The sequence below is a fragment of the Struthio camelus genome, chromosome 1, assembly GCF_040807025.1.
Source record: "Struthio camelus isolate bStrCam1 chromosome 1, bStrCam1.hap1, whole genome shotgun sequence".
In the NCBI taxonomy this organism is placed as follows: domain Eukaryota; kingdom Metazoa; phylum Chordata; class Aves; order Struthioniformes; family Struthionidae; genus Struthio; species Struthio camelus.
In genome coordinates this window covers 197,602,140-197,616,515 of record NC_090942.1, presented here as the reverse complement: position 1 = coordinate 197,616,515, position 14,376 = coordinate 197,602,140, and positions in this window count along the sequence as shown.

Here is a 14,376-nt window from a genome sequence, read left to right as displayed (position 1 = left end):
CTTCTGTAAACCTGGTAAAGACAATTTTACTGCCTATCTTGGTTCATCAAAAATCTTCCTTCATCAAAGGTCTATATGTCCATCACCACTTGATCAATGCCCATGCTCCAGCTGGAACACTAGTTAGACTCAAATGAAAGGAAACAATTTCTCATTCAGGTACCAAGGTAGAATTGAAAAAAATAAAAACAAAAACAAAAAAACAGACAATTTTTGTGTGTGCCAACCTCATGATTAAATTTAAGTAGCAATTGTATTATTTTGGTGACTTGATAATTTGATCCCACTGATTTATTGATTCAATTTCAATTATTACCTTGATTTAATCATCAATTGGCCTCACACACTAATAGTATCTTTAATCAGTGACGTATATGTTTAATTCTAGATTAGCTTATTCTTTTAATAAATTTAATAAAAATAGTTTATTTTGGTATATATTTTTTAACTTGTGCGGCAGTTCCTCTAAAACAAAGGTATTTAGCTGAGATATTTGAGAACCAGCTGGTTTTCTCTCTAAAATCAGACTTTGGACTCTCACAGTTATGTGCAGTAACGTTGCGTTTTGATCCAAGCATTGCTGTTTACTGGCACTCCCAATAAGAAGTGGTCTTAGGAATGTTATCGCTATCACCAGCAGAAACAGAATAAGCAACTGCAGCCCATGATTTAAGAGAGAGCAAACAGTAACTATCTTATAATCCAAGTCTCAAAATGAAACCCTCAATGCTCCCCTTAGTCTGGCCACCATCTTTTCATCATCCCTTTCCTCCCTAATCAAAAATAATTATTCAATTGAATGTACAGTGTGAAAAATATCAAGAATCATGAAAAAAGAAACTCGACTTTGGAAGTGGTTTATTAAATTGGTAAGAGAGGATGACACACATAGCAAATCCTCAGTGGATCTGTACACATGACAGGCTGTCCTAGGCAGGCCTGTTACAGCGATGCCTCCCTTAGGCATGCCAGCAGATAGCCCTGGAACGATGCAGAGGCAGCAGATGTTCAGCATCATGTCCTGCTGCCTGAAGGCTGAAGCCAGTGGTTTGTCAACACAGTCAATACCGTGCTGTAGGATTACTGTTTCTACCTGCCTCTGTTTCTACCTACCATGTGACTCTAATGCGTACGTGCATGAGCTCCCACCGACACTCACCTTCCAAGCCTGCTTCCAAACGTGGCAGTGCTGCTTTCTGCTCTGGACTCCCAGGAGGAACAACGGCACCAGCACTGATGACAGATTTGAGCTTTTCCTGAAACAGAGATCTTCACAACAGCTCTGAAGCATAGCATTGAGAAGTTACCAAGTTTAGCCACCACCACATAAAAAGAGGGCTAACCGATCTTGAAAGAGGTCCTAGCCCACCTAATGGTCAGCTGACATATTGGTCTCTTTAAGTTTTTTTTTCAGATACTAGGTCAATCATTCCAGTATAGTACTGCATAACCAACATCACACCTGGCAGAATTTCATGAAGGTAGCATCCTCTATCAGAAAAACTATGTAGACACAGTTCATCCCTGACTGAGAGCACGATGCAGTCCCACCGCACTGTTTGTGGGATCCTGTCATTTCACTTGTCAGGAGAACATGCAGCCACTTTCACATGTGGCACTTGTGAGCAATCCTCTTCTTTATCACCTTCCACTGAGTTGGGGAACGTCAGAGTAATGCATATGTTGTGGGGCTCCAGTGAAACATTTTCCTTGCAAACAGAAAAGGCTGTTTTTGACATGACACTGAAGAATCCATGCTAAAGAAGATCAGAAACTATTTATTCATAAGAAATTGTTGGGCTGTGGAAGCAAAGGGGAATTAATACTCATTAAGCTTTCTAGCCTTTTGTAGACCCTAGAGGACTTACAGGACTTAGTTGATAAAGGAAATTATGAGAATTTGACTTTTTCTCCAGCAATCCCATTAGGTGCCCATAAAGTCTCCAGGAAACACTGTGTTATTATCTACAACAGGCTGAAATTTGGATTAATGCCAGAAATGTATGCTAGAAAATAGTTGTGTTAAAGCAGTCAAGTAAACCATTAATATAGATGCAATCTGCAACAGTAGGAATACCAAATATATGTGACTTCTTGTCATTGCTCAAAGATACAATGTGTAATTAAGAAAACTGTCCACCATAAAAAGATCCTATTTGCCAAATACAGTTGTAGGTTTATTGACTCCTTCCATCCTGCTTTGCAGTATTCTTCCTTTAGAGGTATGGATTCAGCAAATAGAATTTAATAGAAAATCAAATGGAATCAAGTAATGGATAACTATGAAAAAAATCCTACACATTTTAAAGACAAAAAAAGTCTGGGTTTTGAAATATTATTTTCTGATATTGAAATTATCTGCCCAGTCTGAGTATTTAGTAACATAATTTTGAGTTTTTTGCTCAGCCATGAAATACAGAAAAGAATGAAAATTCACCTCTCACGTCACAACAAATAGTGACAAACAAAATGCAATTCCCCTGCTTTAAAGATGGGATGAGTTAGTTATTTTAAAGACAGCAGTCAGTTTGTGCTAGGAACAATTTGTGCTAGGCACAAACCGGTATGACAGATATCTTTCATATGTTAACTATAGGGAAATCCAAGTTTAGATGCTAGGAACGGAGTTTCCTTGAATTCAAGCTATGGGATGTAGAACCCTTGTCAGAGAAATTTAGGCTGGGTCTAAATTTGATGTGATTTGTTTAAGATTCAACATCCAAATTTTTAGCAAAGTCTCTCCTTCCCCTGCAATCACATCTGCCCTTGGCGAGTATTTGAGAGATATGAGTAGAAAAAAAAAAGAAATTTGGAAAAGGAAAAAGAAAATGGATATTTTGAAACTAGGCCTGAGGAATTCTGAAATAATACAGAGACAAATCCATACAGAATCACAAATGTTAAATGTATTTGTGCGGAGCACAGATATCAAGATGAAAAGTATGTGAGCAATATCAGGTATATGAGCTTTGTGTGCTCAGGTTCAGCTGTTACAATTGTGATGTACTATACTGGAGAGTGCATCCATCACCTCGAAAATAGACACGGCTACTGGTGTGCACTGCAGAAACCTGTCTCCTAACAAACACTGGCTGACTAAAGCATACTTTGATATCTGTGCTAGTGGACACACAATCAAGGTCAAACATCTAATTCTGATCTCAGCCCAATTCAAAGGCTTTTTTTCCCCACTAAAATCCTGATGGGAAAAAAGAGATACTATGCATGACAGTGCATCCTTTGCTTGCACTTTACCTATGACAGAGCCAACTAGTGTGATGATCATGCAAGATGAGCTGTCCACCTTCACGTCAAAATGCAAGACACATTTTTGTCTTATTTCATATCACATGCATAGTCTTTCACACCTCAGAGAGCCTCTGGAAACAGGAAGGAAAACTGAGGGAATATCAGCTAAGTCATATAAGAGAATTAAATACAGTGTTAGGGAAAGAAAGCAGATCTTTGTGCAGATTAGCTATTTATACTGCATCAGTAGTGAAGGCATACTCATTTTACAGCAGCTAGTGTAGTAGATGGCTTAAAGGCATTGGTAATAAATACGATATTATATGTAACTCAGATTCTAGTACAGATACTTGTTTTTATTTTCCTGAAAACAGTATTTTTCCTAGTACTCTTATATAAGCAAGAATACAATACTTGTATAGACATCTCTGTGGAATTAACAACATTCTGTAATGTAAAATAAGACATTTAAAAAATAAAATCTATCAGTCTGAAAAATCATATTCACTTAAAAGTACAGTTTGGTTTTAAAATTTTATGGATTTGTAACTACCAGCATACTGCAGCTGATGTTATTTATAGTGGGTCTCTTTCTTAGAACCTGGAAAGTCTTATACATGTTTCACATGAAACTTTTTCAAAACTGTCTTATATATCAGGTTTCCAACTGACTGACAGAGGTGTCTACATATAGAACACTCATAAATTGTCACTCGAAGAGTCAGAAGAGCTGTTAGTGCCAGGAAAGTTATTGACACTGGCAGTTCTCCTTGCTTCAGTAAAGCCGTTTAGAGCTGCAGCCAGCAATGACCGGAGGAAGAAGTTTTATACACACACTTACACATAGGTGCAAACGTATACACTGACATTGCTGATGCATTTTTCATTGGAGGACCTCCAATTTGCATTCAGTGCCATAAAATATGCCTTCATATTTCCTATTTGCATTTTATCTCCAGCCATTTTGAAGCTGCTACAACTAACCCTCGCTTCTTTAGCCTTTTCAGTGCTAAGGACTAGATCAAAGGTGGCAAAGAAGATCCACCTGATCCTTTTATTTGGATTCTGTTCGTGTCGAGGCTTCTTTGGCCAACCAACAGTACAGTCAGGATTGTATAGGAAGAGGAGAGTAAATTTTTTATTAATGCATTCTGACAAACACACTTTTGGAAATAAAGTAGAATGTAGATAAATTTAGATGTAGGTAAATTTAAATGAATTGCTTAACCTAATTTGATTACAAATCTGGACATAAATGTTCAGAGAAGAAAATAATCTGAAAATAAGTGTTCACAAAGATTACTCTTCAAGGTGGAAGTCTGTCAAATTTCTGTAGCATGTGATTTTAGTATAGCTGGGCCATGCTACAATGCACTCCTGAGGTCTCATTCAGGCCTATTTTCATAATTTTACAACATTTGCTCTTCCTCACCAAATATGAGGAAAGGAGTAATTTTAGTACCAAAGAAAGCTTTAGAATTCCCTGTAAGGAATTAAAACTACTTCTTTTCATTCAGAGACCCAAAATTTCGCCTACTTGTTTATATAATACAGTTTCTCTGTATTGTTAGCACTTTTAGAAGCAGAATTTTATACATCACCTGCTGTGACTGCATCAGCTCCCCATCAGGACTAGAAAAGGATAAAAGGGCCACCCATTGGGAAGAGGCACCACATCTGTGAAGCCTCGTTAGTTTAAGGAGCAATTATGAAAGCTGATTGGCAAGGGGAAAAGAATTCAGAGACTGACTGCTAGCATGAGGAGTATGGCACCTTGTTTTCTCTTCCTGGACAAAGAGGAAACTAGGACCCCTGTTTACCTTAAGAGAAGAGCAACTTGATTGCATACTTAAAATGCTTAAAATGGACACCCCAAGCAAGAAGGTGCATTTGGAAAGACTGGAAGGATTGCTTTGCCAACAGCTTTCACCACATTAAGTACAAAGGGCTGTTAGTACCTGGACACCTCGGGTGACAACTGTTATATATGCTTCTGCATATTTTATCTTGTTCGGACACTGAGTATTCCTTCTGGACGTACGAATGGATATTTGTACTGAAAGTCCTCATTATTGCCTTATATGCAAAAAAGATCAATAATCTAATCATTGAAAAATATGTAGTGTTGATATCAAAGAGAAACCTCTCTCTATAGTTTCCACTTTTTTCTTGAAACAAAAAAATTGGAAATCATTGCAGTCTCATTTGCCTTACCTGAGGTGATTTTAAAAAAAAAAATAGGATGAGCTAGTGAATGACAGAAAGAACACTTTTTTCCAGAGTTTCAGAAGACAAAAAATGTTTTGAACAGTTTTTTATCCACTGAATGACTCACCACTAAGTTGTCAGTATCCATGGACACCTTTATATAGTATACAGTATGCTATCTATACCAGTGTTGAGTAATTTCCAAGTACTTTCACACATTAGACTATATGTAATACCTAAAATAGATTTCTAGTTGCAGTTTCTTCAACAGGTCGTTCTAAGACTTTGGCTAGGCACAAGGAATAAATCCTTTCAAGTCATTCCTTACTGTTCTTCAGGCAGTCACTCGCAGAAGTTTAATCTCAGCTTATCAAGCTTACCCTTGGGAACTGATGATTCAGAAGTATGCAAAGTAGTCAGTCAAAAACATTTAATTAGTAGATGCTCTTCAGTACTTTTGAGGATTTGAACTACTCAGGAGTTATTCACTTTACCAACTCATACTTTTAAGTTACATATTTTCAAGTTATATATTTCCTAAAGGAAGAAAGGTTTCTGTATTGGAGCATTCTGAAAAATGGAAGCAATCTATAGGCGTGCTATTTAAGTCTTTCCCTGTCTTCTCATTTATTATCAAGTAAGTAAGAGCTATCTGGCCCTGTAACTATGATTTGTTTTTCAAACCATGAACTAACTGATGGAATACAGACAAATCTCTATTAACCTCAAGCTCTAAAAATAGCTAAATAAATATTTGTCAATATTCATCAATTATAATTTATAGTATTTCCATTTTCGAAAACCTATGCAGATACTAGTTCAGTGTTATAATATGAACTCTTTTGATACACATCACCATTTTATTAAGTCCTAATCTTCCTTCTTGCTCACTCTGCGGAAAATAGTACTGCAAAAATATCACTTTTCCAAGCAGCAGAGAGAGCCTATTTTCTGTACTGATATCTTTTTCAACAGCACTGACGTAAAGATACTACTCAGTGCCTTGAAGACTTCCTCCAAAATTCTTCCACCCTTCAAATAAACTGAGTATCTTCCATAGCTCCACAAATGACCTCTGCTTTTGTTTCTGTTCCTTATCAGACTGTATTCTTATGAAATCATGACCCCAGTAAAAAAGTCTCAGAGATTTCTTTGTGGATTCAACTCTTAAACTTCACATACTGATAAGAGGTCTGTCCTTCAGCTCGTACTCTCTGTTCCACTCAGACTTTTCTGTTTCTCTGTGAAAACAAACCCCTCATTATGCTGCATCACGCATTTGAATGTTTCCAATCAGCAAATTATTTTCCATGGTCCATTAGAAAAAACACAAATGCTGACCTCTCCAACACTATAGACCTTCCCCTGTTTGGTCAGGGGCAAAGCTGTTGTGCAAATACCTATAAAAGGATTTTTCTTTCCTTACTTGACCACCTAAGCTAGTCACCTTGGCTCTCTCTAAGTTAGTGGAAAGAGGCAGACACCTCTGGGATGCAATTCCCACCTGTCTTTGACATTTTTCCTAGGATGGACTGAATTGACCTCTCTCTTTCATGTCTCTTTCCCTTAAATTTAAGAGGGGTACAGTACTATCTTCAAGGGGATGGCTAACTTTTAGAAAGCTAAATTCAGTCAAATGAATCTCCACCTTGCATATATTCCGTCACCTGCTTCGTAAGAATCATATTATTACTCCCATGTGGTATATAAAACAAAAGGAGAACCCAGCAGCACTTTGCCAAGTTTCCAATCTATTCTTGTCCTATACTTACTCAGTTACAGTGCAACAATATTCTTATAGAAATTCACAGTTGTTGTGCAGAAAATGGGGTTCCTTGCTCACTTCTCTAAAATTACCAGAAGGACTTGAAGGCATTTCTGAAGTTCTCTGGCTTAGGTGGGCCCCTGATGGATCCTAATCTGACAGCAGGGCATGACTCGGGTATATACGCTATGTCTGGGACATGGAAGCCACATCTTTCTTACCGTGCGTTCTGGAGAGGCCTCTGATCTGACATTTAGTGGATCCAGCTGCACTAATACTGCAGTATTCATTTGCTATTCAGTGTAGATTAACCTGGATCCACCTTCACCAGAGTTCCAGTTTCCTTCCCTCAGGTGACATCCTTCTAGGACTTCAGGTCCATCATCAACAGATGTCCCTACCTGAAGAAAGCTGCTAATTCCTGGTCTAGAGTGGGAGCATTTGCATACGACATCCCTTAAATTAATGATCATCTGACACTTTGACATGATTTGACACTTGGGAACACTCTTAGCCTCCTGTTGTCTACGTGCCAGTTTGGAGAAACAAGATGGAGAACAAAATACAAGCATACAGTCATTGCAATGTTACAATTAAAATGGTGTTGACACAAGAAAATGGAGTATATGCTACTATGTCAAGACAGTCCACCACAGGAGGATAGTGTTTTGCGGTGCTATTGAAAAATTAATAGTGAACTTTTTAGGCAGAAAAGTTCACATGAGTATAAACAGCAGACTGTGCTTCATATATAAACAAAAGCACTACATTCATCATTAAAAAAAAACCTCTGCAGCAGAGTAATCAAATTATTTGATGTGAAAATTTTACCTTTCTGAATAATAATATAGTTAATAAGCACGGGGCAAAAGCCATTTGGTTTCATTAACTAAATTGAACTCCTCCACAGATAATTATTTTCCCTTCAATTTCACATTTCACAGAAAACTTGCTGCACTAAAAAGTGTAGTCCTCTTCTTTTTTCTGAATTTACATAAGATTTATCATGGTACTACAGTCTGTCATTCTTTACACAGTCACACAGCAAAATATGAAACAGCTAGCTTGAAAAAAATGATTCCAAGCTTTCCTTTTACGGTACATCATTGGCAAATGGCTCTCATGGATATCACAAAAATATAATCACAATGTCATGGGGTTTTATCATTCAGATACAGCCGCTATTAGCCCATTTGATTCTAGTGCATGGAACTCTGAGTCTAGACAAAGCATGAAAGCAAAACGTCGGCTGACAGTGCCTTTTGCTGTCTCAGATTTCCTCATAAGTCGTATGTTAGTGTGCTGGTATCACCTACCCTAATCCTCTATTTTATCATGAATAAAAATATATTTTCAAACTGAGTAGTCTTTGATACAGTGACAGTCCTGAGAATATATGGGAGTTCCATGCAAGAAGTTTCTACCTCTTCCTTACAGACATATTGGTAATATGAAAGAACGTGCCACAGAATCTGTGTAAACACAAGTAGAAAAAATAAATTAGAAGCATATCCAAGGGAGTAAAGAGCAATACAAAATTGTCTTAAATTCTGAGAATTTACTTTATTGCAGTCACTTTGTCAAAGCTGCACAATACGGATATCAAAGTATTAACTGTGAAGAGAAATGAATGGTCTACGGCATTATAACTATGAGCCTATTACAACAGCAGGAAATACTACGAAAAACTCACAGCATGAAGAAATGATAGTGTTCTATTTGTTATGAAAACAAAGGTAAAAATGATGAAAACACAGATGTATTTTGTAGTAAACTAGGTTCAGAGAATGGGCCAACAGACTTTAAGATCTTTCATCAGTGGGAGGAGAGGACACTATTCTTAAAACTCCAAAGCTGGAATTATCCTTGTGTCCTTGTTTCACATCTAGATATCTTTCTTTCTCAAACTTAAGTACCTATAATGTTGTAAAGCATGAAGATGTTCATACTCACAACATGCTATCAGAGTAAACAGAGTAGAACTTCTACTAAACTAGAAGTAGAGCTTTTAGTAAAGTGTAACTTTATCAATCAGTGTCATAGCATATCAACTGACACATGGAAGGCCAGGATGAGATTCTGTTTCTTGCTGCTCCTAGCTTCCCTACCTTGCTTGCTTTCAAATTAAAGAAAAATCTCAAGACTTCACTTACATGATGCTTTTCATGTGCTTTTCAAAATACCTTAGACCAAAAATTTGGCAATAGTTTGAGGAAGAGTCTGGGACAAATTCTACTTCCATTCCATTTATTGAGGCTCTTTGTAGCAGATTTGCTTTTCAGATCATTTGAATATACAGTATTTAAGATTTGAGATGCCAACATAATAAAAGACAACTCAAAATTATGTGATATACTTCAGTAATCAAGTGTAGAGACAAATGAAGTAGGCATTCGTGGTCTTGATTTTCTCAGAAGCTGAATAGTTGCTAATTGCAGCAGACACTGTTCTACCCTTCTTAAAATACTCAGTGATGCTGTATCTTTGTTACTAGGAAACCATTAACACATTACAGGGAACATGAAATACTACGGTAATGCACAATTTTGTTATTTAGTCTTCTCTTTTGCCTATGAACCCTTCAGAATGGGTATTTTTATGTGTTTTATAGTGAAAAAAGGAGATGGTTTCTAGCACTCATGAAAGGTATCAAATTTAAGGCAAAAATCCTTTACTTACCCACACAGTTGATAATGCATTGGCAGTCCAAATTTACACAAGCTGCTTTGTTTATACGCCTCACACCCCCAAACAAGCCTTTGAGGCATAAAAGATTTCTCCGGTACTTTTGTGAAAATAAAAAGGCTTGCCATTTGTTACCCATGGATATAGCTTATGTCATAGTACCATACTTGTTGGGAATCAGTTTAAATATGCATAATATCTAGGTTGAAAAATACATGAAATATCAATAATTCATATGTTAAACGAAGTAGGAATTGGCTGAAGCCACAGTTCCACAATACACTGGTTTTGGTAGGAAGGCCAGCTTAAGGAGTTCTTGCTCCCTACTTTATTCATGGATCTGAGTTTCAAAAATGGGCACAATCAAGACAGCAGCATGCTACAACATGGGGATGGAACCAAATAGTTAAGGGCGCCTGATATAAGAACTTGTTAAGGCAACATTGCCGCTGAACTCCTCAAAATGAGACACTGAGGTTCTACACAATTTAGAGTAAGTTTCAGTAGCAATTATTACTAAATGTAAGGCATTGTTACCATGTTTTCAGCAATGAACTGGAATAAATCATAAAATATTGAGATATAATTTTGAAATTAGAATTTGCTGTCAAGATTGGCAAATAATGGTGGAAAGCCATAATAATATCATTTAATACAGAATATCCATACAAGAAAAAAAGGTGTTTGATGAAGCTACACAGTGGGGACTCTTGCTGGAAAGCAACAACTGAGAAAAGATAGAGGAGTCACAGTGGACAAGAATCTCAGAATGATATCCTAATATATCGCTCATCAATGTACAAACAGGAGAGTATTTGAGAAGTTGGGAGATGATTTTTTCCTCTTTATATAGCATTCCGGGACTGGAACATTTCATGTAGTTCTTGCATTTACATCCCTAAAAGGGTGTAGAAAAAGTACAGCGGGTACAGGAAATATGGCACAAATTATTTAGAGCTACAAAAAGACCTTTTAGTTTGTAGACTGAAGGAGCTCAACAAGTTCAGCTTATCCAAAGGAAGATCAAATGATTTGTGTACCTGTATACCTGTCTTCCAGAAGATAAAATATTAGATATGAAAGGGTTCTGTTTGGAAGAAGGTTTGTATTAGGTTTTAAACATTCTGTTCCACAAGCTGCTGAGACACTTCAACTTCTAATGATGTTAGCTCTTGCAAACAGTCTCAATGTCTTATCAAATGCGAATTCTTTGCACCAAAAATAAATTTAGTGGCTGTTTCTTAACATCTCTATACTTACAGCCTGTAAATATAACAAAGAGGAATTTAGCTTTATTGGATTTTGAAATAGGATTTAACTGTTCTTTCTTTCTTTAAAAAGAAAGAAAAATAAATGTGTAGTTTAATGTACGTACTCAGGGAGAAGGGAGAATCAGACATTTAAACTTTCATGAAGAAATAATATGGAAAAAATACCCAGTTTTATAGAAGTTGATTATATAAAAGTCTATGCCATTCCTTAAAACACCATTTTCTTTTCTCTAACTATATGAACAGCTTTTAAAATTATTTTAAAAAGTAAAAAGCTAACACAGAAAAGTTTGCCAGTATTTCATTAATCACAGCCTCCAGAAATTCAGGCTGATTGATTTTATAACAGCAAAATATATCTTCAGGATACCAGCAAAATATATAATAATGATAAACAATAAGGTCTCCTCCTAATGCTGAAAAAATAAGCCAGCAAAGAACTGATGGTTCCTACGCAAGAGTTAATTTTTCAGCTTTCTTATATGAGAAATGGTTTCAGTGAAGATCCCATTTGGTAGATACCATGAATGTGCGTACAAACACGCAGTGTTCAGTTTCTCAGTGCTGTCCATTAGAATGTGAATTAAGAATGAATATTTCCTCTTTATGCATTACTTATTTATGTTTGCTTAAAAAAAAACAAACAAAAACACAGGTATGGTAGTATAGAACAATAGCATTATGTTATTCATCTTGCACTTTCTTTACAAAAATTATTAAAGCAACATGATGCATTTATGACATTTAGAAGAAAGGATTAGTGTAATAAACCTGCAACACATAGTGTGCTAGCAGGAGACTGATATTGTTTTTTTCCTGGCACAGCTCACACAGTCTGGATAATGGCCACCATATTGACTTTCACAGTGCAGGCCATGAGAGGACGGGATGCTAATCCTATCATGTTTGTACAGTGACTCATCTTCCACATAAGTAACAGAGGCAGAGAAGCAGAAATGTCTTTGTAGTAACTCTTTCCCTCATAGACATTATCAGTATTGTGGGGTGAAACATGGGAGGTAGCAGGGAAGGAAGGGAAGTGAGAAAATATAAGCAAAATGGCAAAATGAAGGAGGCTTAAAATTGCTGAGTTTTGCAGTTCCATCTCCAGTCTTCCCCACAAATGAAGATTGCTATTTTCCTGCTCTCAGCAGAGGTAAACGAAAAGAGTGGAAATTTAAGCCCACCTAACTTGAACATTCCAGAAAATAAGTTCTAGTATGATCTTCCAAGTTTTCTTTGAGAAATGGTGAATGAGAGAAGGAAGGTAGAAGGATGAGCCTGGATCATGTAGGAAACTGAAAAAGTAAATGAGGTAGCTAATATCAAGGAAGCTGGATTAGTGGGGTTAGGCAGTGGGACAGCAGAGAAGGGTAGGCACTGGTGCATCAGGAAACTCAGTGCATCAGGCTGGCTTCAGCATTAATGTAGGGGCAAAAAAATCCAATAGGACACCTGCAGCTGTTGCAGCGTGTTGGCATGAGTATATGTGAGTATATGATATTGGGGAGTGTACTTGCTGCAGAGGTGTGAGTGGGAATATGAGTTTTTGAGGGGTGGTTTTCCTATATGGTGGGGTAAAAGGCAGAGTCACGGTACTGAAGAAGTAGTGTTCTCTCCCTTGCTCTATCATTACTGTTCATCTGTGTGGCGCTTTCCCATAGCTGCTGGCTGTACGGTCAGTGAAAGACAAAGCAGAAAATACACATGACTGGATGAAAAGAGGATGCTAAAGGAAAGGAAGAACTATTGAGTAATGTCAACAGCCCTGATGAATGTCTAGCATTCCAGGAGGGCTGCTAGAGATGTGAAATGCATGTGATCTGGCAGATTAGAAAATAAATCTAAGCCTAGAAAGTGCTGTTGCCTGCTACAGTCTTTCTCCTTATACCTAGAAGGCTTTCAAGATTATCTGTCGATGCAAGAAACAGCTATGGGTTCAACAAAAGGAGCCTTATGTCATCAGAAGGAAGAGCCTGAGTGAAACACTTGGCTTCAGTCCTGGTGCATGTGGAAGCAAGCAGAAGTAATAAGAGCTGGCGTGAGGAGTGTTTTGGTGGTCCAAATAGGAAAGGACTAAAAAGAAGTGAAGTGAAGAAGACTGCTCGTTGGAAGATTTGGACATGAAAGCAGGCTTGCTATTGATAATACCAATATTGAACTTTGTATGAACTTCAAAGTATATTCATTTCTCACTTAGAATGAGCTTTGGAGACATGGGAAATGCAAGAATTGATGAGGGAATATTGTATTTTTAAGGGTGTCCAGTGCAACAACAGAGAATGGGAGGCAAGCAAATATAGGGATGATAGGCCACAGAAGGAAGAATCTTTGAAAAGAGCAGGATTGGGCTATGGAGACTCATTTAATTTCAATGAGTAGGAATAGTTTGGAGGAGCCCTGCGTAATGGCATGCAGTTATGAGACTATTGCAGAGATATAGATAGAGATGAGAAGCAGTATTTGTTGGAAAAGGAAATTGATGAAACAATGAAATGGTCTATGGACATTGTTAGGCAACACAAGGAGAGACTGAGGAAGCATGAGAAAATGCACTGTAAGTATATGAGCAGAGAGAGGAACAGAGTAGGAAATAGCATAGTGATTAGCAGGCATGTTATCTGGAAGCATGCAACATGACATAGCCAGAAAGTCTGGAAAAAAAATTTCCAGAAAGACTGCAAAAGTGAAAGGAAGAAAAAAATTAAGGGACAAATGGCATACATTTTCATCTAAAATGTTATTCAGACATGTTATGAGAAAAACATTTGGGGGTTTGTGTGTATCTGAATGTATATGCTTTTTCAGGAATAGGAATTATACCATGATTTGCATTTTGTAGAGTATCTGCTGTTTGGAGATCCTAGTTTTCACGGTGGCCTCTGAAGATCATTTTAATATAAATATTACATGACAGTAATTTTATTACTTCTGTACAAGTACTACTGTGGAAATAATATCACTTTGAGTGTGTTCTTTGTGTCTGTGCATATAAGATCATTTCATATACACTTCGGATTTAGAAAATATACCTAGGGTGCTTTGGGCACCCTGCCACCAGGGCTTATACACCACTCAAAACAAATCTGCTGACAGATATTTTGTAGACATTGTAACAGAGACAGAAAAATTCTTTGCCTCCCATGTAGCCATGACACAACGTTTAAAAAATCTGTCACAATCAGCTTAATCTTGGGT